Raw genomic sequence first — 19,396 nt, 5'->3', positions numbered from 1 at the left:
TCAACAAACGTGAGTTATTATTACTACTGGTATTACTGCTATCAAGTTTTTCTGAGCCTCAGTTTGCTCACCTATAAATTGAGATGCTGTTGATAATAACTATCGTAGAGTTGTTGTGAAGATACAGTGATGTGGATGTTGAGTTCTTGGTGCAGCTCCTGACATAGACTTTTCAATCAATAGGAGCTATTATAGTTATAAGTACAAAATGAATAATAAAGCCCCCCCCTCCTCCAGTATTGGGAGCATTTCTGGGAAGTGTAGTGTCTGGGACCCAGGGAGCAACCCTCACCACCACATCACTGGTCCTGATTAACTATAGCAGTGGTGGGGGCGAGGTCCTCTGGTTTGCCTTCAACTGCCATCTAGCCAGAGTGTCCATCCAAGGTTTGCATACACTCTCTGGCATACCAGCTTTCTCACAGGGCATCTGATTCTTCCAACGTTCATTTGTTTTTGTTTTCGTGTTTTTAAGTATAGGAAGTTTTTGTTGTTGTTGTTTTGCTTTAAACAAATGACTGTTCTTTTTATATATATGTATATATTTACTAGAGGCCCGGTGCATGAAATTCGTCCACTCGGTGGGGCAGGGGGGTGTCCCTCAGCCCAGCCTGTGCCCTCTCGCAGTCTGGGAGCCCTTGGGAGATGTCCAACTGACAGGCGGGGAGCGGGCCTAAGTGGGCAGTCGGACATGCCTCTTTCAGTCTGGGACCCTTGCTCCTTACCGCCTGCCTGCTTGCTACTCCTTACCACTTGGCTCGCTGCTCCTTAGCGCTGCCTCAGAGGCAGGATAAGCTCCCACCACCGCCACTGCCCTTGCCAGCCGTAAGCGGTGCTCACCCTGTGGGAGTGCACTGACCACCAGGGGGCAGCTCCTGCATTGAGCATCTGCCCCCTGGTGGTCAGTGTGAGTCATAGTGACCTGTCGTTCCACCGTTTGGTCAATTTGCATATTAGCCTTTTATTATATAGGATTGATTTCAGAGAGGTAGGGAGAGGGAGAGAGAGACAGAAACACCAATGATGAGAGAGAATCATTGATTGGCTGCCTCCTGCACGCCCCCTACTGGGGATCGAGCCTGCAACCGAGGCATGTGCCCTTGACTGGAATAGAACCTGGGACCCTTCATTCTGCAGGCCAATGCTCTATCCACTGAGCCAAACCAGCTAGGACAGGAAGTTTTTAATTTTTTTAGAAGGGAAGGATCAATTGATATTTATTGTCTCAGAGAAACATTTTCAGCATATTGCTATGTGGATAAAAGCCAGAGCTGAGCAGCACATAGGGTGTAATTTTTGTAAATCATGAAAGTAGAGCCTCTCTCAGCCAATGAGATTTGTCCATTGGCCTAGGCCTTAGTCCTGAGCTCCATCCCTAGAGTGAGGGAGGAATCCCTATCCAGGATTTTTAATTGCAAGCAATAGAAACCAACTCAGCTTCCCATCGAGACTCATGAGGGGCTTCCCCACCCACAAGGAGATTCTGGTGCTGGCTGGCCAAGAAAGCATGGTAGATGTTTATGACAGTTGGGAGGGAGTGGGATGGGGTGGGACAGGGATCCCCAAATCAAAGTAAGGGACTCTTGCTAAATGCAGTGGCAATTGGCGCTGGGACAGTGGCCATCCACTCTGTAGCCTGAGGCAGAAGCACAAGCAGATTAGCAGATGCTGTCACTGTTGTCACCATTCCCTTGGGACTTTCAAGTGACCTTAGGCAGGCTTCCACCTGTGGATGAGGAATCTCTGTGTCCTGGGGGCTTTTGTCCAAAACCACAAGATCCACTTTCCTTGAGCCTGGGGCAAGGCAGAAGCGCTGGGACTTAACCCTTGGGACCAGTCCCCAATCTCAGGAGTTGTGTATCAGTACTCCAGCTCCCCCACCTGTGAGTGGAATGATTCTGGGGTTTCTTCTGCATTTTGTCAGGTGGTAGAAATTATAGGCAATTTTTGTGTTTGGTTTTCTTAAAGAGGTTTTGGTTTTCAGCATTGAAAATGTGTTATTTTGTCATTTGAAATCAACCTGCTGGCCATCTCTGTGAATTTTTCTTTTTCGCTCAAGCCCTCCATCACTACCCCTCCCCCAACACCTACCCCCCCTGCCACGCCTTAGCAGTTGGCAACCTGTGGATATTTTGAGAGTGATATTTAGTTCCTTCAGTGCACCGCTAGAGAAAGCAAACTTTTTCCCTTTTTTTCCTTAAGGCCAGTTTAAAAAAAAAATATTTTTTTTCCCCACAGAGCAGAGCACCAGCTATTACGGAAACAGTAAACAGGAGTCAGCGCCAGGGCATAAGTGGTCGGTTTTAATTAGAACATTAAAGTATTTTAATGCTTACACTTTTTATTTTTGCGAACTTGATTATATAGCATTTTAAGTACCTGTGAACATTTTAAGGACTCTCAGCAATGAATTATTTGCAGTTTCACAGGAAACTTCTATTTTAAAAGCAAAACGGTATGAAAGTGGCTGCGAAGGCTTGGCAGCAGTGACTACACTGTATAATGAGGAACCACATGGTGGGTGGGTTGGCAGACAGCCCACTCGGCCCAACGTCACTCAGGCTGCCTGGTGGACCCCCTTCTGAGAGGCTCCTACTGAGTGCAAGGGATTTGGGGAGGCTTCAGGATCCAGCTGGGGTCCCCACATACCACCCACCCCCAACACCTGAGGATTCTTCCCCTAGAATTTATCTCAGGGGTGTCTCTTGGTCTCTTCCTCTTTTTGCTACTTGGGGTGACCATAGAAGCGTATCCAGGGAGCTCCTGGCTTTAACTTTTGTGCCCTCCAGGCTTCTCCCCACTCAGCATTCAGAGAGGGTTTCTTAAAACATATCAGTGTTGTTGCTTAGTTGCTCAGAAGCTTTCCAGGAGAAAGTCAAGGCCCCACAGTAGAGTCTCCAGGCCATGGGTGATCGGCCCTGCTGCCATCACCGTGGGTGTGTACCTTCACACATGTTGTATCCCTTTACCCTGTCTTTTCCTGCTGTCTCTCGTGTCACTGCAGCCCAGCTACATGGCCTTCTCATCGACCTTTTATGCTTTTAAACGTCTGCTTATGTGCCAAGCATTGTTCTGGACACTGGTGATTTAGCAGTGAACAGGCCAGCAAAGTTTCCTTCTTTCATGGAGCTGCCCTGCTAGTCAGGGGAAGACCTCTGGTAAAGAAACAAATGAAGACCAGGTGTGAGAGGATGGGATGGGGGTGCTGTTTTTAATGGGGGGATTAGAACAGGTTTCTCCAATGAGGTAACATGTAAAGGCCTGAATGAAATGAGGGAGCAAGCCAGTGGTGTGCTGGTGTTGGCTTGTACAAGCTCACATGAGCCAATTGTGCTCATGTCTTCCCAGCTCCTTGTTGAGTGGCATCTAGTTAGTGGCTTGAAATCAGTCACGGTGGGAGGATTTACATCATGAAAATTGGTAAATGCCACAAATTAGGGCTTTTTACCCAGAGAGCGGTTGTTAAGCATTTACCAGGACGCAAATGGCGTAGGTCATGGAGAAAGCCTGGGAGAATTTTCTAGGCATTCCTTGAAAAGGGAATGTGTTTGGGAGGTTTGAGGAACATTGTGGAAGACAATGTGACTTGAATTCCTCAAATGCTTGTTTGTGCCCCAGGACCTTTACACATATTGTTCCCTTTGCCCAGGATGCTCTTTCCTTAGCTGGTTCCTTTAGTTCCAGAAGGGCCTTCTCTGACCATTTTTACTAGAGCACATCTACCCTTTATTCTTACATCAAGCACTTCTTGGTTCTCTTTCCAGCATTTGCCTCAATATGTAATTGAGCATTGAGTTATTTATTGTGTGGGGGTCTGTCTCTCCCATTGAAATGTAAGCTCTGAGAAGTCTTCCTGCTCGCTGCTGTCTCCCCACCTTCCAGGAAGGGCCTCCACAGAACAGATGCTCAGTGCATTATTGTCAACTGAGTGAATGTTGGTGGAAAGCCTTCTTATGCTCGGCACTGCTTTGGGAATGGTCTTTATGACATGAGATCAAAAATCAGGAATAGAAGCAGCCAACAGAGAATCCAGAGGTTCCTACCTGGTGCCCAGCCTCATTCCAGTAACATAATTCCTGTGTCTCCTTCTACTTAATCTGTATGCAACACAGCAGCAAGTTGATACCTTTCTGATAATGAGCACAGTGATCATCCCCTGGCTGCCAACCCATATCGGTGAGAAAGAACAAGCTCTCTGCTCCTGCTGAAGACATTGGTGTCATCGGAGGTTAAATATTCCTATTATATCATGCTTGGCATTTTTATTGTCATGAGAGCAATGGATGTCAGGAGTTTAGGACTTAAGATAAAGTTTATTTTATGGTGGAGAAAGTGCTTAACCCACTGGCATCTTGGATGGTGTGGACAAAGGTGTGCTGAGGAGGGAAACATTTTGATCACGGAACGGTTTTCGTTGACTTGATTTCATATATATATATGAAAGCTTAGAACATATTGATTGAGGTGACCAGCATTTAGATCTTTCATAGTTAATGAGGAGCTGTCCAGTTTATATTGGAGACGGACACTGCCCAGAGCCTCTAATGAGGTGTGTGGTTCCCAGGAGAGGAAGACAGTTAACATTAAAGAAGTTTAGGCTTTCAAATAACCTCCCTCTGACCTTGAGAGTTCAAATCCTGGCTCTGCCCTTCTCAGTCATATATTCTTTGGTAGGTTGCTTAGCTTCTTGTAACCTCAGTTTCCTCTTCTGTAAAATGGGCTACTCCAGGAGTAGTTTATGGTTTACGAGGATTAAAAGTGATGATGTGATGCCGAAGATGGTAAATGCTCAAGGAATGTTATTATCATCCACGCTGCTAAGTGATAGTGCTTCCTAAAGCCTATGAAATGGGAACATTGTAGGCTCATTTCAGTGTAACAAGCAGCTTACTAAAGCAAATGCCCTGAATGAAAAGTCGCCATAGAGTGTTCTGGCCCTTTGGGCTGTTGCTTTATCTTGAAGCGATTCAGGTTTAACCAGAAGGTAATGCTTTTCCCTTGAGAAAATGCACTCAAGTGTTTTGCACTTGACTCAGCTTGTGGGAGCAGCTACTAATTTTTTCATTAATCGGAGAACTCTATCCATTTCTGTGTATATCGCTGTAGAATGGCCTTGCTATAATCATCTGCTCAGTTATTTAGTTTTATATTGCCTTGGAGGGCATGGGTCTTTGTCTGCCTCATTTGCTGCTTTGTCTTTGGGTTCCTCGAACAGTGTCTGCATGTAGTAGATGCTCAATAAATATTTATAGAATGAATGAAATCATGTGCCTATAGGGGTTTAAAAATGAATGACTGCAACCCAGAGAAATGTAAATTTAAGTTCACATAGAAACCTAAACATGAATGTATACAGCAGCATTAAAACAACTGGAATGTATTCTCTCACACTTCTGGAGGCCAGAAGTCTGAAATCAAGGTGTCGGCAGGGTCATGCTCCCTCTGAAGGCTCTAGAGGCGGATCCTTCCTCACCCCTTCCAGCTTCCGGTGGTTATAGGCAATCCTTGGTGTTCCTTGTCTTTTTAGCTGTGTCACTCCAAACTCAGCCTCCATTGTCACACAGCTATCCTCTCTCTCTCTGTGTCCTCTTCTCTTCTTATATGGACAATAGTCATTGGATTCAGGGCTCACCTTAATCCAGTGTGACTTCATCTTTACTAATTTCTTTCTAAAAGACCCTGTTTCCAGGTTATACAGTAATATGAGGTTCCAGGTGGACATGCATTTAGAGGGAGGGACACTAGTCAACCCAGTACAAACCTCTTTAGAAAATGTTGAGAGCAAAAGTGTCCTTTTCGGTCTGAGCTTTGTTTGGAGTTCTGTGGGGGAAGTGTGGCTTGTTCGGATGACTCCCACAGCTACGGGGATGAGGAGAGACTCCAAGTGTTAGTCCTAAATATGACACTGATGGAAAAACTGAGAATTGGGGTCGTGACTGCCATCAGGAGGAAGAGCAGAAGCTTCTGAGTGGCTGAGCTGAGGTTTGGGGCTGTTTGTGTTTCCTTAGTCTTTGACAACTTGCCTTTCCCTGAACCTCAGTTTCCCTCTCTGTAAATTGGGGATAATAACAATACCTTCCCTGAGGTGGTTGGGGACTTTAATGCTAGAGACTGATGAGTTCAAGTCCTCATTGTCTGGACAGAGAGGGAGGATGGCCTTGACTTGAAGTGACAGGCGTAGACTCAAGACAGGATGTGCTGCTCCAAGAATAGTGCTCCCTCCTCTCACATCCAGCCCTGTTCCTGCCAACGATTGGCCAGAAGGGTCTGAGCCCTTTAATTGTAAAAAAGCTCTCACTGGTTTGGCTCAGTGGATAGAGTATCGGCCTATCCTGGGTTCAATTCCGGTCAAGGGCACATGCCCGGGTTGCAGGCTTGATCCCCAGTGGGGCCGTGCAGGAGGCAGCCAATCTCTCTCATCGTTGATGTTTCTATCTCTCTCTTCCTCTCCCTACCTCTCTGAAATCAATAAAAATATATTTAAAAAATAATAAAACTAATGAATGTGAATTTAGAAGCTAATCTTCCCAGAGACCCTGTGAGGCAGAGACTATTGCAGTCGCTATTTTATAGATAGGAATCTGAGGTTCCAGCAGGTTTAAGCTACCAGTCCAAGGCCACACAACTGGAAGGTGGTGGAGCTGAGATTTGAATGCAGGTACATCCAAGTTCAGTTCTCTGGTTCCCTCTTCCTTCCTTAGGCACCCAATGCCTCAGTTTCCCCATCTGCAAAATGGTGCCTACTCCAGGTTGGCGGCTATGGTGGAATTGTGCTGAGTACGAGACCCAGAGTGTTATATAAACCCCGGTTTGCCCAGGAGGGTGTATCAGCTTCCTCATCTCCTGTCTCTCACACCACAGTGACTTGAGATTTTTACACAGACGGGAACTGTGTGTGGGGTGGTGGGTGAGTGAGTGTATGTGTGTGTGTTTGCAACAAATATTTTATAATAGACAAACTCGTCTGCCACTTCTAAAAGTAGTGGGGGAAAAAAACCCACTTGGAGAAAGTAAAAATAACCCAAAGCCTGAGTCACTAAGTCATTGAACTTAGCCAGAGCTAGCTTTTCCAAGCTGTGATTGCTTCTGCTTGACCAGGGGCAGTGGGTCAGGGCCAGAATTTGGGGGGGATGGACACCTGGGATTTTAGGGGGAAAATCCTAGTGGTTAGTTTGCAAGTAAAGTGACTGTCCAACCATCCCCCCCACTTTTTTTTGGTGCAGGATGAAATGTCTCCCAGAAATGCTCTGTCCTTCCTCTTTTAAAAGTGACTTGACAATTGATAATTTTACCTAGTGGCGGGCACCTTAGAGCTTTTATTTCTTGGAGGCCAAACATTGATGTTGTTTGAAATGGGAGCTTGGCGGAGCCTTTGTGCAGATCTCAAGCTTCCTGAAAAATTTATTTACTGTGACTGTGATCTGCAGGAGCGAATTGATGTTTATCTATAGTCGTTTGCGCCAGCAAGGAGGGGAAAAATGCATAACTGCACTTTCCTCGGAAGCCTTGCGAGGCTGTTTAAATAAGTATCTAATAGTGAACTTTCAATAGCAGACAGGCAGTTTGATGGACAGGGTACAGTGTATTATTAACCATAAGCAGGCTTAATCTTTCCCCCATGTTTTAGAAGAAGCTTTATAACCTTCTGGCCGAAGAATTCATGAGAACCAGGTATATGAAGCTAAGCAAAATTATCCTGGCTGTTCCAGTGGAAGAATCAATAATTCTGAGAGCTGCATGAAGGAGGGAAGACAGGGGCTGCAGCTGGGCCCCATGTGAGCAACCCCAGCCACCTCCTGTGGCTGGAAGGTCAGGAGAAGTTGTACAGGGGCCTGGAGATGGCAGAGGGAGGTGAGGGTCATGCTAGGAGCTGGCTTCGTTACCAGGTATGTAATATCTGTTGCCTCCAGCATGGAGCATATGTGCGGATAGTTAACAGGGATGAGTGTCTTTCTGCTGGGTCTTGGTTACAACAGTGCCTGGCCCTATGGTGGCACCCACCATTCTAAGCAATAGAAAGGATTTATGCAATTGTTCAGTGAATATGTCTTGCCCCTTTGGACCAGAATTTTTGTGCAGCCTGGGAAGCATCTTGTTTAACCAGGAGGGCTCTCTTGATCTCTGGGAGAAGGTAGATTCTCTTTGTTATAAAGTCCTTTCCTAGTCTCCTACGGGGTTCCCATCACCCTTTGTAGTGATGGAGCCTTCAATATCTGTCTTTCACTCATTAGCTGGTCAGCTGCTAGAGCACATAGATTTGTCACATTTACCACAGCCTCCCCAGCCCTGAATACCCCCTGGAGTTTCTTATGGGGTTGGCCACTGCTGAATGGGGTTTTGCTGAGGAGGAAACAGCTGTGGTTAAGAGCATGAAGGTCAGGTAAACTTGGGATCAGATTCTGGTCTGTTACCCATTTGTGTGTCCTTGGGCAGTGGCGTGCCCTCTCTGGGTCTTTGTTTCCTGGTCTATAAAATGGGATAATGGGGGAGAAACCAGGATGGCAACATAGGTAAACAACTGAACTTGCCGCCTCGCACAACAACTTCAAAACTACAACTAAAAACAAAACAGACATCATCCAAAACCACAGGAAGGCTGGCTAAGTGGAAATTCTACAACTAGAAGGAAAGAGAAAAGCACACTGAGACTCAGAGGAGCTGAGGGAGGCAGAGGTACAGAGGCGCGAGCGCGGAGAGGGCTGGCAACTGAGTACACAGCTGGCTTTTTCAAGCCGGAGGGAGACACAAGCTCCCAACTGCTCTGAACTCCAGTTCCGGGTGAGACTCTGGGGACCCAGACTCATACGGGGAGAAACTGGACTGTCTGGAAGCGGGCGGAACTCGAGGGAGGCTTTCTCTCAGAGGTGCTTGCAGCGATTACCATGGGACACTGAGACCCAGGGGCCTCTTAGGGCAGGGCTGATGGGAAGCCATTGCTGTTTGCTCCGCCCTGAGACTCCGCCCCATCCAAGATGTGCGCAGAGGCTTTTGCATATGAATGGCCTGGTCCTTTGAAATCTAAACTTACCTATCAAACTGCAGCTGAGTCAGAGACCCAGAACATCCAAAAGAAGGCCCAAGGCCCCACAGCAGCTTGCATTGCTTCACAGCTGGGCCTCATCTGGGCACCTCCAAAACCCAAACAAAGAAGAGGAATCTGCAGATCTCTCCGTAGCTCCTGCTGGGTGGCCTCAGGCAGAGGCTAAATTAGCACCTTGGAGATCCAAGAGCCAGTGTACCCAGGGGTCAGAGTAGGACCATCCAGATTACAACTCAGATCCATAAGGGACACACTCAGTGGGCAGACTCAGTGAGCACCAAAGCCCCACTGAAGCAAGTCTTGCCTTATAAGGGTGTCTCCAGCACAGAAGTTCTCCCATCGTAGACACAGCTGATCCTCACAGCCAATTGGCCTGGAGGTCAATTCCTCCTACTGATACCAACAACAATCAAGGCTAACTACAACAAGACTGTGCACACAGCCCACAACGGGGTGCACCAAGAGTATTCACTTCAGGTAACTGGGGAGGCTGAGCCACTGGGCCTTATAGAACACCTAGCACACAAAGCCACTCTATCAACTCAGGGAAGCAGCCAAAATGCGGAGACAAAGAAACAGGTCACAAATGAAAGAAATGGAGGAAGGCAAACTACTGGATATAGAGTTCAAAACCATGGTTATAAGGTTACTCAAGAATTTTCTAGAAAAGGCCAATAAATTTAGTGAGACCCTCGAGGATATGAAAAAGGACCAACTAGAAATTAAGCATACACTGACTGAAATAAAAAATAATATACAGAGATCCAACAGCAGACTAGAGGATCACAAGAATCAAGTCAAAGATTTGAAATACAAAGAAGCAAAAAACACCCAACCGGAAAAGAAAAAACTATGAAGATAGTGTAAGGAGCCTCTGGGACAACTTCAAGCATACCAACATCAGAATTATGGGGGTGCCAGAAGAAGAGAGAGAGCAAGATACTGAAAACCTATTTGAAGAAATAATGACAGAAAACTTCCCCACCTGGTGAAAGAAATAGACTTACAAGTCCAGGAAGCGCAGAGAAACCCAAACAAAAGGAATCCAAAGAGAACCACACCAAGACACATCATAATTAAAATGCCAAGAGCAAAAGACAAAGAGAGAATATTAAAAGCAGCAAGAGAAAAACAGTTAGTTACCTACAAGGAGCACCCATATGACTGTCAGCTGATTTCTCAACAGAAACTATGCAGGCCAGACGGGAGTGGCAAGAAATATTCAAAGTGATGAATAGCAAGAACCTACAACCAAGATTACTCTACCCAGCAAAGCTGTCATTCAGAATTGAAGGTCAGATAAAGAGCTTCACAGATAAGAAAAAGCTAAAGGAGTTCATCACCGCCAAACCAGTATTATATGTAATGCTGAAAGGTATTCTTTAAGAAGAGGAAGAAGAAGAAAAAGGTAAAGATAAAAATTATGAACAACAAATACCTATCTATCAACAAGTGAATCTAAAAATCAAGTGAATAAAAAATCTGATGAACAGAATAATCTGGTGAATATAATAGAATCAGGGGCATAGAAAGGGAGTGGACTGACAATTCTTGGAGGGGGGGAAAGGGTGTGGGGAGTGCGGGAAGAGACTGGACAAAAATCATACACCTATGGATGAGGACAGTGGGGGGCGGTAAGGGCGTGGGGTGGGGTGGGAACCGGGTGGAGGGGAGCTATGGGGGGACAAAAAGAGGAACAACTGTAATAATCTGAACAATAAAGATAAAAAAAAGAAATGGGATAATGGGGAAAGTGACGACCATTTTAAATCCCAGTTTCCTCAGTTGTAAAATAAGTGTAACAGTCGCTACCTGCCTTCCTGAGGGGCTGTGCTGAGGAGTAAATGAAAGAATGCTGGTGGAGGACTCAGCCTAAGGTCTGGTGTAAAGCTGGTGTTCAGTAAGTTATAGCTGTTATTATTAATGTTTATCGATATTCCTATTATTATCTCACTGCTTTTGCTCTTCATGATCTAAGAGAAATCATAGCCTCTGTCCGTTTTGTCTGCTTTGGACACTCGTGCCTTCTTTCGAGGTCTCGAAGCCATAATGAGGACACACTGAGACCTGTGCAGAGTCAGGAAATGCTGGCAGCTCTCACGGATCTGCTCATTGCTGGTGCTATGAGCTGCCCTTAGAGCTCAAGCCCTGAGCCCCCACTCCCACCCTTTCCTCCAGCAAAGGCTCAGGGACCAGGAAGTTTCATGTCCTCCAGGACCAAATAGAACTGGCAGTGAATCCAGGGGCAAATGGGAGGGGCATGGCCATGCTTGACAAGATTGGCTCATGGATGAGTGATAGTCACTGTAAAATCCACTGAGGTCTCTATCAGTGTGGAGAACCAAGAGCTGCCTAGCACTCAGAGCATTATCATTACCAGAACCTGGTTCACATTTCTGCAGTTTCCCAGAGGGTCCAAAGTAGAGCCTTTCTGGGTGTGTGTGTGTGTCAGGGGGGTAGAACCATAGTATCAAGTTTCCTAACTGCCCAGGAAAGCTCTTTGTTCACCCTGGGCCACTATCTTCCCCTCTGTCCTTTCTTCCTCCTCATCAGAAGCCAGTTGGGTTTGCCCACATCATCGTAATAATGTCCCCATGTGTGGAGCACAGTGGGAGGCCACGCCCCAAACTGGGTGCGTCCAGTGTGAGATCTCAGGAGACTTTATTACTTACACCCATTTTCCAGATGAGGAAACTGAGGCTCAGAGAGGTGAAGTCACTTGTTTGGAGCTACTTGGCATTTGTTTTGCCTGTTCCTCTTCCCTGATGCTTAAGTCCCCACCTCCCAGTCCAGCTGGGTCTCCAGCCTCCTCTTTCCCTCTGGAAAGCAGGGCTAGCTTAGCTGCTGAGCAGGTTTGTGAGTGGAGCTGGAATTGTCCAGGAGACCCAGCCAGGGGAAGTTGGGCAACAAAGCTCTTGGCCTCGGAGGGTGAGTCTCTTTCATCAAGAGAAAGTCCGAGCACTAGGGCCTTGCCACCCCATCGGGCAGACCTCAGCAACCCCATGCTGAGGGTCTTTCCAATCCTTTCTCAGGGTTCACCTGTCTTTTATTTATTTATTTATAAAATGTATTTTATTGATTTTTTTACAGAGAGGAAGGGAGAGGGATAGAGAGAAACATCGATGAGAGAGAAACATATATCAGCTGCCTCCTGCATACCTCCTACTGGGGATGTGCCCGCAACACAGGTACATGCCCTTGACTGGAATCGAACCTGGGACCTTTCAGTCCGCAGGCCAGCGCTCTATCCACTGAGCCAAACCGGTTAGGGCTCACCTGTCTTTAAAAGCATGCGCAGCCTGCCTCTTGTTAACCCTGTCCTGACTGCTGACAGGAGCTCCAGGAAGGTGATGTGAGGTCCTCGGATCAGTGTGCACCCCCTGAGGCCCACTGGGTGGCCTTGAAATGAAGACCCATATTGTTCTGGGCTGAGCCTGAGGGTATCAGATATTCAGGTGCCTGTCTTGGGGTGATGATCCTCATCATCTCCCCTCTCCTTCCTGTGTTATTTCTGGAGAAGTCTTTTCCCCCATTGCCCATACACTGATCCCCAAATCCTCTACCTGCAGACTGGAGCATGGGGAGTTGGGGAGAAAGCAGAAGCATCTGGATCTTTCCTTTTGTCTTGATTTATTAGACACAAACTAATATGAGAACTCAGAGCAAGGCACCGGGCTTAGAAGGAATTTAAAAATTATATTCATCCCAGCAGTGATCACTAATGTACATCAATGTGTCTGCTCTGGACCAGATCTGGAGAGCCCCTTGATAAATAAGATGGAACTCCTGCTCTCCAAGGGTTCCTGGGGAGGGAAGACCACCCAGGACAGCACAAGATGGAGATTTTCTCCCACACTGGGGACACTGTGCAGGTGCTTAGAGCCAGGAGCTAGGAAGGGCCATAGAGGGACTGTTGGCAGCAGGTCTGGAAGGATAAGTTTGCCAGGCAGGGCATTAAGGATGGCCATCTTAACACCAAGGAACAGCATCAGACACAGGGAACAGTTTGGGTGCAGCACAGAGGATGAGAACCAGGGGCGCTGGGAACTAATGAATCATTTAATTGGGGATTGAGGTAAGGTTGGAGCAGGTGGTGGATTTCAAATCAGGCAAGGCCTCCTAGTCCACTGTGTAGAGTTTGGACTTTTCCTGGAGGCTCGAGGTGAGGATTTGGGGGTTTCATTTTAAGAGCTACAGGAAGGCATGTAAGAGTTTGAGCCTGCAGGGGCAGTGACAGGATCTACTTCGTTTGTAAGGAGCCCTCAGACAGCCATGGAGAGGAGGGATTGTGAAGGTAAGATCAGAGTTGGGAGATGGGGATGAGGTACAGCAGTCATCCAGGCCTGCTGTCAAGGGTGCCTAGGCCTGCGGTGGCACTGGGGCTGCCCAGGCAAGGGCTGATGTAGGGATGCTCAAAAAGGAGATTCAAGAGTTCCCAGAGGAAGGCTGCTGAGACTGCTGTGAGCCATCTGCTGACATTTATTTTTCATCCATCATTTTTATGCTTGTGGCCTGAGGAGCTTCAATTGGTTATAGTGACATGTAAACATTTGGGAATGGCTGGAGGGGCTGCACCCTCAGCTCCAGGGCAGAGCAGATAAGAGCCAGGAGCCTGTATCACATGCTCACTCTAACAAGGACTTACTGGTTTCTCTGAAAATCCAGAGGAGGAAGACCAGTGCAAGCTGTTTGTTCATTTATTTACTCAGTAGCTATATATTGGGCTTAGACATGGGGGAACATGGCAGACTGCTCCCTGCCCTAGGGCTGTGGTCGGCAAACTGCGGCTCGCGAGCCACATGCGGCTCTTTGGCCTCTTGAGCGTGGCTCTTCCACAAAATACCACGGCCTGGGCGAGTCTATTTGGAAGAAGTGGCATTAGAACAAGTTTAAGTTTAAAAAATTTGGCTCTCAAAAGAAATTTCAATCGTCGTACTGTTGATATTTGGCTCTGTTGACTAATAAGTTTGCCGACCACTGTCCTAGGGGAACCCCTTCTGATAGCGGCTATCGGATAGCCACTGGAGACCGACCAGGATAAGGCAGGTGGAACCAGCCTGGGAAGAGCTGTCCCCTAAATGGTGTGTCCAGGAGGCTATGGGAACTAAGCAGAGGCATTCCACAGTCTGGAAGCTTCCAGAAGGAGGTCACCTACATTATGGCTCAGTAAAGGCAGGAAAGGGGCTGCTCCACTCAAGGGGGAATCCCCAAACCCCCAATAATATAAGATGAAGTTACTTGGAAGCTGAGACCTGATAGGATGACCAGGCACAGCTCTGGCAAAGAGACAGGAAAGTGTGTTTTAGGAAGAGGGAACAGCTTGGGCAAAGGCTTGGAGGTGGCCTTTGCAGAAATCACCTGATCAGAGTGCCTGGGACCTCAAGGGTGAGCAGGGTGCACAGAGCTGAGGCTGAAGGGCTTACATTTTGGGGTCTAGGCATCTGAGCTCATAAAATAGCTCGCTTTGATTTCCTAGACTGGTGAGGTGAGACTCAAATTTGCCGACGGTGATTTGTGGGGTGGGGTTAGAGAATGGTGCCCTAGTTCACACAGAGCTCCCCATTTGTCAGGGGGCAGACCAACCATTTGAAAACTGCCTTCCTTGTGTATGGTGCTCATACTGGAGGATAGGATTGGGTCTCAGGGATCCTGGCTGGCTGGGGTGAGACAGAATTCTCTGGGAGAAGTTTAGGAGTATCTCTTTGCTTTATGCGGACCTGCAAGGATGATGTAAAATTAGACTCAGTTGGCCAACAGGTCCCTAGATCAGTGTGTATAGTGTTAGGTGACCTGTGGTCTTAAGGTGTGAGGCCTGGGATCCATCCACCCCTTGCGGCCCAATGTGGCCGGTGGGCAGCCTTACAGGCAAGGTACTGTCTGGCTGGATTGAGAGCCAAAGAGGTAATGCTAATGTCTTTTAAAATTAGAATGAAAATGTTTATTGCAGAGAGCAGAACCTGCGTCAGTGCAGAGTCCTGTGGGAAGAGGATACTGCTTTATCGCAGCCTTTCAGTTTTATTTTTGCACATTCGCTTTTTATTTGCTGGCGGTGCTGCTGACGGGCCCAGAGTGGGCTCAGGCTGCTGGGCCAGGGCTGGAAGGACGGCGCTGCCTGTGTCTTGACAGTCCTCCCCAGGGTGAGTTCCAGGACCTGCTGTCTTTTGGAAGGACTTGGGGGTGTGAGAGCAGGAGGTTGTGACTTTGTGTCTGTGTGTGCCCCTGTGTCTGTGTGTGCGTCTAGCCCAGTTTGTGTGGCTCTCTGTGTGTATTTGTGTGCTTTGTGGCTTTGGGGTTGTCTACTTTCAAGACTGGGCGTGGATCTTTGCATATGGGTTCTTGAATTGTGTGTTTTTGTGTCTGTCCATGTGTCTTTGGGAGGTGGCCATAGGTGTGGCCGGCTATGGATCCAGGTTTGTTTTTCTGGGGCCTTTTTCTATCTGAATGGATGTATATGAGCATCTTGGGGAGGCATATGGGTGTCTGACTGTGTGTGAGTCTGTACCAGCTGCGTGTACATGCATGTGAGAGTGTGTACACATGCGAGTGTGTGAGTATGTGCATTGGAACATGTAAGCCCATATGGGGGAGTGTGTCGTGTTGTGTGTTGCATGTGAGAGCATGTTGTGTGTAAGCATATACTGCATGTGATAGTTGTGTGCATCTATGTGAGAGAATGTATGAGAGCACGTGTTGAATATGAGCGTGCTGGGTGAGCATGTTGCATGTGAGAGTGTATGTCCTATTCGCTTGTCCTCTTGCATTTTGACAGTGCCAGCTACGCTGTATTCTTGAACCCAGAGAGTCATCCTTGGGTGGCTCTGGGTTCTAGAATACAGTGTAGCTGGCACTGTCAAAAGGCATCCATCCAGGCACCCCGGCCCCAGCTCCAGTCAGAGACTCCGCAAACCTTTAGACGCCTCTAAGGGTTACACCGTTGTTAACCCATCCTGCTCCAGCTGAGAAGATTCTGTTGAGCTTTACCTCTGTAGCTTGGGCCATATAAGCAATGGGTGTTTTGTTTCTAGAGGGGGTGCTGCTTTCTAAATATAAAATTATTTTATAATATATACAGAATGTGCTTTTTCAAGGCATGCTTGCCCCTGGTGATGGGAGCCCTGCTTGACAGTTGCTAATCTGGCCCAGGGAAGACCAGCGTCCAGGCTTGGTTCCTCCCCAACTGGGTGGGGAGGCTTTGGCCATAGCACTGGATATTGTCAGGGCTCCCCCAGATTGCCACACCACGATAGCTCTGAACCCCACCACCCATACAGTGTGACCTGCCACAATTGCTTCCTAGGGCAGGAAACCCATGCTCTGCAGGGAACCTGGCGGCTGCTGGGCTTCTCTACCAGGCCAGAGGCACCTCTTTCCAATTCTCATCTCAATCTGGCTCACCTCCCTATTAATGGGAGATGTCTTTTTTAAATCACGTTCTGCAAGCTGGGGTGTCTGGGGTTGTGGAGTCAGAGTTTACAGAGTAGAAATCGGGTGCTGTGCAAAATTCAGTATGATCAGGAACCAGTGCTGATCAAACTGATTCAGCTTCTCTGAGCCTCTGTCTTCTCAGCTATAAAATGGGAGTGTGACAGTGCCAGCCTCAGGTCTGTCTCTCACTTGTCACCTCAGGGCCTTTCTTGAACATGATAGATTTGCATGAAGTAGACAGCCTGGTTTGTCCTACCTCTGTGTAATCTTGGGGAAATCATTTCTTCTGTGTTTCAATTTTTTAATCTGTAAAATTGGGCTAATAATAGTACCTACTGCATGGGATGTTGTGAGGATTAAATTCCATACTTTACATAAAAAGTTACATAGAGTAAGTGCTATAGAACGTGAGCTATTATTGTTATTTCTGGAATGTCTGAACCCAGATTAAAACATCCTATCAGCACACAATATCATTTTTTAAAAAATACAATTTGTAATCCACTCTTTCTGCAGCCTTGCCTACTCTCTGTTGGGTATTCTGCATGGGTGGCTGGGCCAAATGCTGTGGTCGTCTCTTCTCCAACAATTTGGCAAGGAAACTATAACTCGGGTTAAGTCACTCTGGGCAGCAGCCAGAGGCAGGAGCCAGCCTGCGAGAGAGCCACCTGGCACTTCTCCCTGCCAGGGTGGATCCAGGCAGCTTGGGCTTATGGTGGTTGTGGGCACCCAAAACTGTTTCGTGCACTTGTCAGTAGGTGACTGACATCTGAGCATTGGCGACAGACAGCAGAGGGGAGAGCTGCGTACAGAGAAGGGTATTTCCCCTGAGCCTGACACACATGGTACCCTGAGCCCACCCACCTTAAACCTTGTCAGGGACACATTGATGATGAAATATTCTAGCTGAGCAAAGCCTTCCCCATGGGCAAGGCTGCATGCAAAAAATCTTTGCATGCATATTATCTCATCTTGTCTTCATAGAAACACCTTGAAGTAGGTCCTTCTTATTTCTATTTTATGAAGGAGAAAGCTGGAGCTTGAAGAAGTTTTGGAATCTTTCATGATAGAAGTCCTGATTCCTCCAGTTGCTGGTGATTTGGGGCCAGTTACTTAACCTCTCTGAGCCTCCAGTGCTCCATTTCCTAGAGTTGTAGCAAGGATTCAATGGGACAGTGTAGCTAAAACATTTAGCCTGGCATCTGGCATGGTAAGTGATTTTTAAAAAAACATTGTTGTTGTTATTACTATTATTTTGTCTTTTTGAAAGAGAACATTCCTTGCCAGTTTTATAGATATTGACAAGATTCAAATTTGATGCCTTGATGTCTAGAGGGAGAATTCATTTTAGGAGAAAAACACTCATTATTGGCAACAGGTAAGTTTGCAAGTTTTTGGCTAGCAGGGACACTACTCTTATTTTGAGGGTCTTATCAGCTTATAGGAGCAGAGCCTCTTCTATTTCATGGAAAAAACCTCTCGTGGGTTTTCACTCCTGTGCCCAGTCCTATGAGCACGTTCATTTGGACACTTTGAGCAAAAGGTCTGGTGTGTAGTAGTTGACCAACAAATGCTTGCTTGATGGATTGTGCTCCCGAGTTTACCTGATTGGATTCTGGCACAACCTGGAAAGGTCCCACAGAAGAAGGAGCCTAATCTCTAGCACTGCACATTTTGTGGAGCCGTGGGTGCCTGAAACATCTCCTGAAGTTAATCACTTAATAACTATGATTGTGGTGGTCAGAGGTAGAGGAACTGGCAGAAAATTATGACGCTATCATACAACTCGAAGACCAGGAAATGGGTTTGAGGCAGTGAATATGGCCTCAGGTGTGTACTGACTGTGGAGGGAACTTCATTCATTCTTCATTCATTCATTGGCTATTTCTGTGCTCAGTGCCAGGATCAGGGATGTGGGCAAGTGGCTTCATCTCTCTGTCATTGGTACCTTGTCTATAAAATGAGATAATTCATGCAGTGCATTTAAGGAAAGGGCTTGGCACACTGCAAATTGTCATTGGTGGTTCACTGCTATTATTGTTGCCATGCTGTTTCCAGAGTCTCAGGTGGAGAGGTGGGTTATCTACTCCATTCCTACGTAACAGAGGAGGAAATAGCAGCCCAGTGAATGTCAGAGACACTCCCAAGATCACAGAGCACTAAATATCAGAGTGGCCTCTACCCCACTCACCTTGACTCCTACTTCAGCCCTTGCTCTTCACCTTGGCTGTCCTTTTTTGGGACAACCTGGGCTTGTAGCCCACTATGGCCCTCAGAGGATGTTGAGGCTCCTTTAGAAGGAAGGAGTGGGAGGGTATGGTGTTATGTGACTCACACAGATAAATGGGACCTCAGCTTTGGTGGCTTTGCCCAAAACGTCATGTTTCTCCGGCCAGATTTTCACTGTGTCTTGAGATCTGCTCTCCTCTAAGTAGCTGCTATTGTCGGATCCACCTGGTTAGTAAGACTTACTACTGCCCCCAAATAGACCTGGGAGCCACACTGAGATCCCCATGGGGCTCAGAGCCCTCTGCCACGCTGTGCCATACCCCTTCTGTGTAAAGATGCATCATCTGGTCTTCTCCCTGAGTACTTTTATTTCTTTCCACCTCCTCAGAAATATTTAGGGGTAATTAAAAAGAAATGTTCTTTTAACTATTATGAAATGGGGCTTGGGGTTTTGGAATGATCAACCGTGGCCTGAGGGGCCGATGCTACTTGATTTGATAACCTAGTTGATAGGCAACGAGTATTGATTTCTCTCCCCTTCCTCCCAGGAAGATGACTCAGTGAAGAGGAAATGTTTGGAAATTCAGGAGTGGCCTACTGTGGGAGGCCAGAAAGCTGTGTGTGTGTGTGTGTGTGTGTGTGTGTGTGTGTGTGTGTGTGTGTGTGTGAACATGCACACATACTGTGCTGCTTCTCCCTCCA

The 19,396-nt window shown here is 47.1% G+C and overlaps 1 protein-coding gene across 4 annotated transcripts in view; it reads left to right on the top strand.

The window, feature by feature from the left end:
• CUX2 (cut like homeobox 2) overlaps positions 1-19,396 on the top strand; it is a 214,263-nt gene that overhangs the window by 36,861 nt on the left and 158,006 nt on the right. The window lies entirely within an intron of this gene.

This window comes from Plecotus auritus, assembly GCF_963455305.1.
Source record: "Plecotus auritus genome assembly, chromosome: 13".
NCBI classification, from domain to species: domain Eukaryota; kingdom Metazoa; phylum Chordata; class Mammalia; order Chiroptera; family Vespertilionidae; genus Plecotus; species Plecotus auritus.
This window is presented reverse-complemented; position numbering and strand designations above follow the sequence as displayed.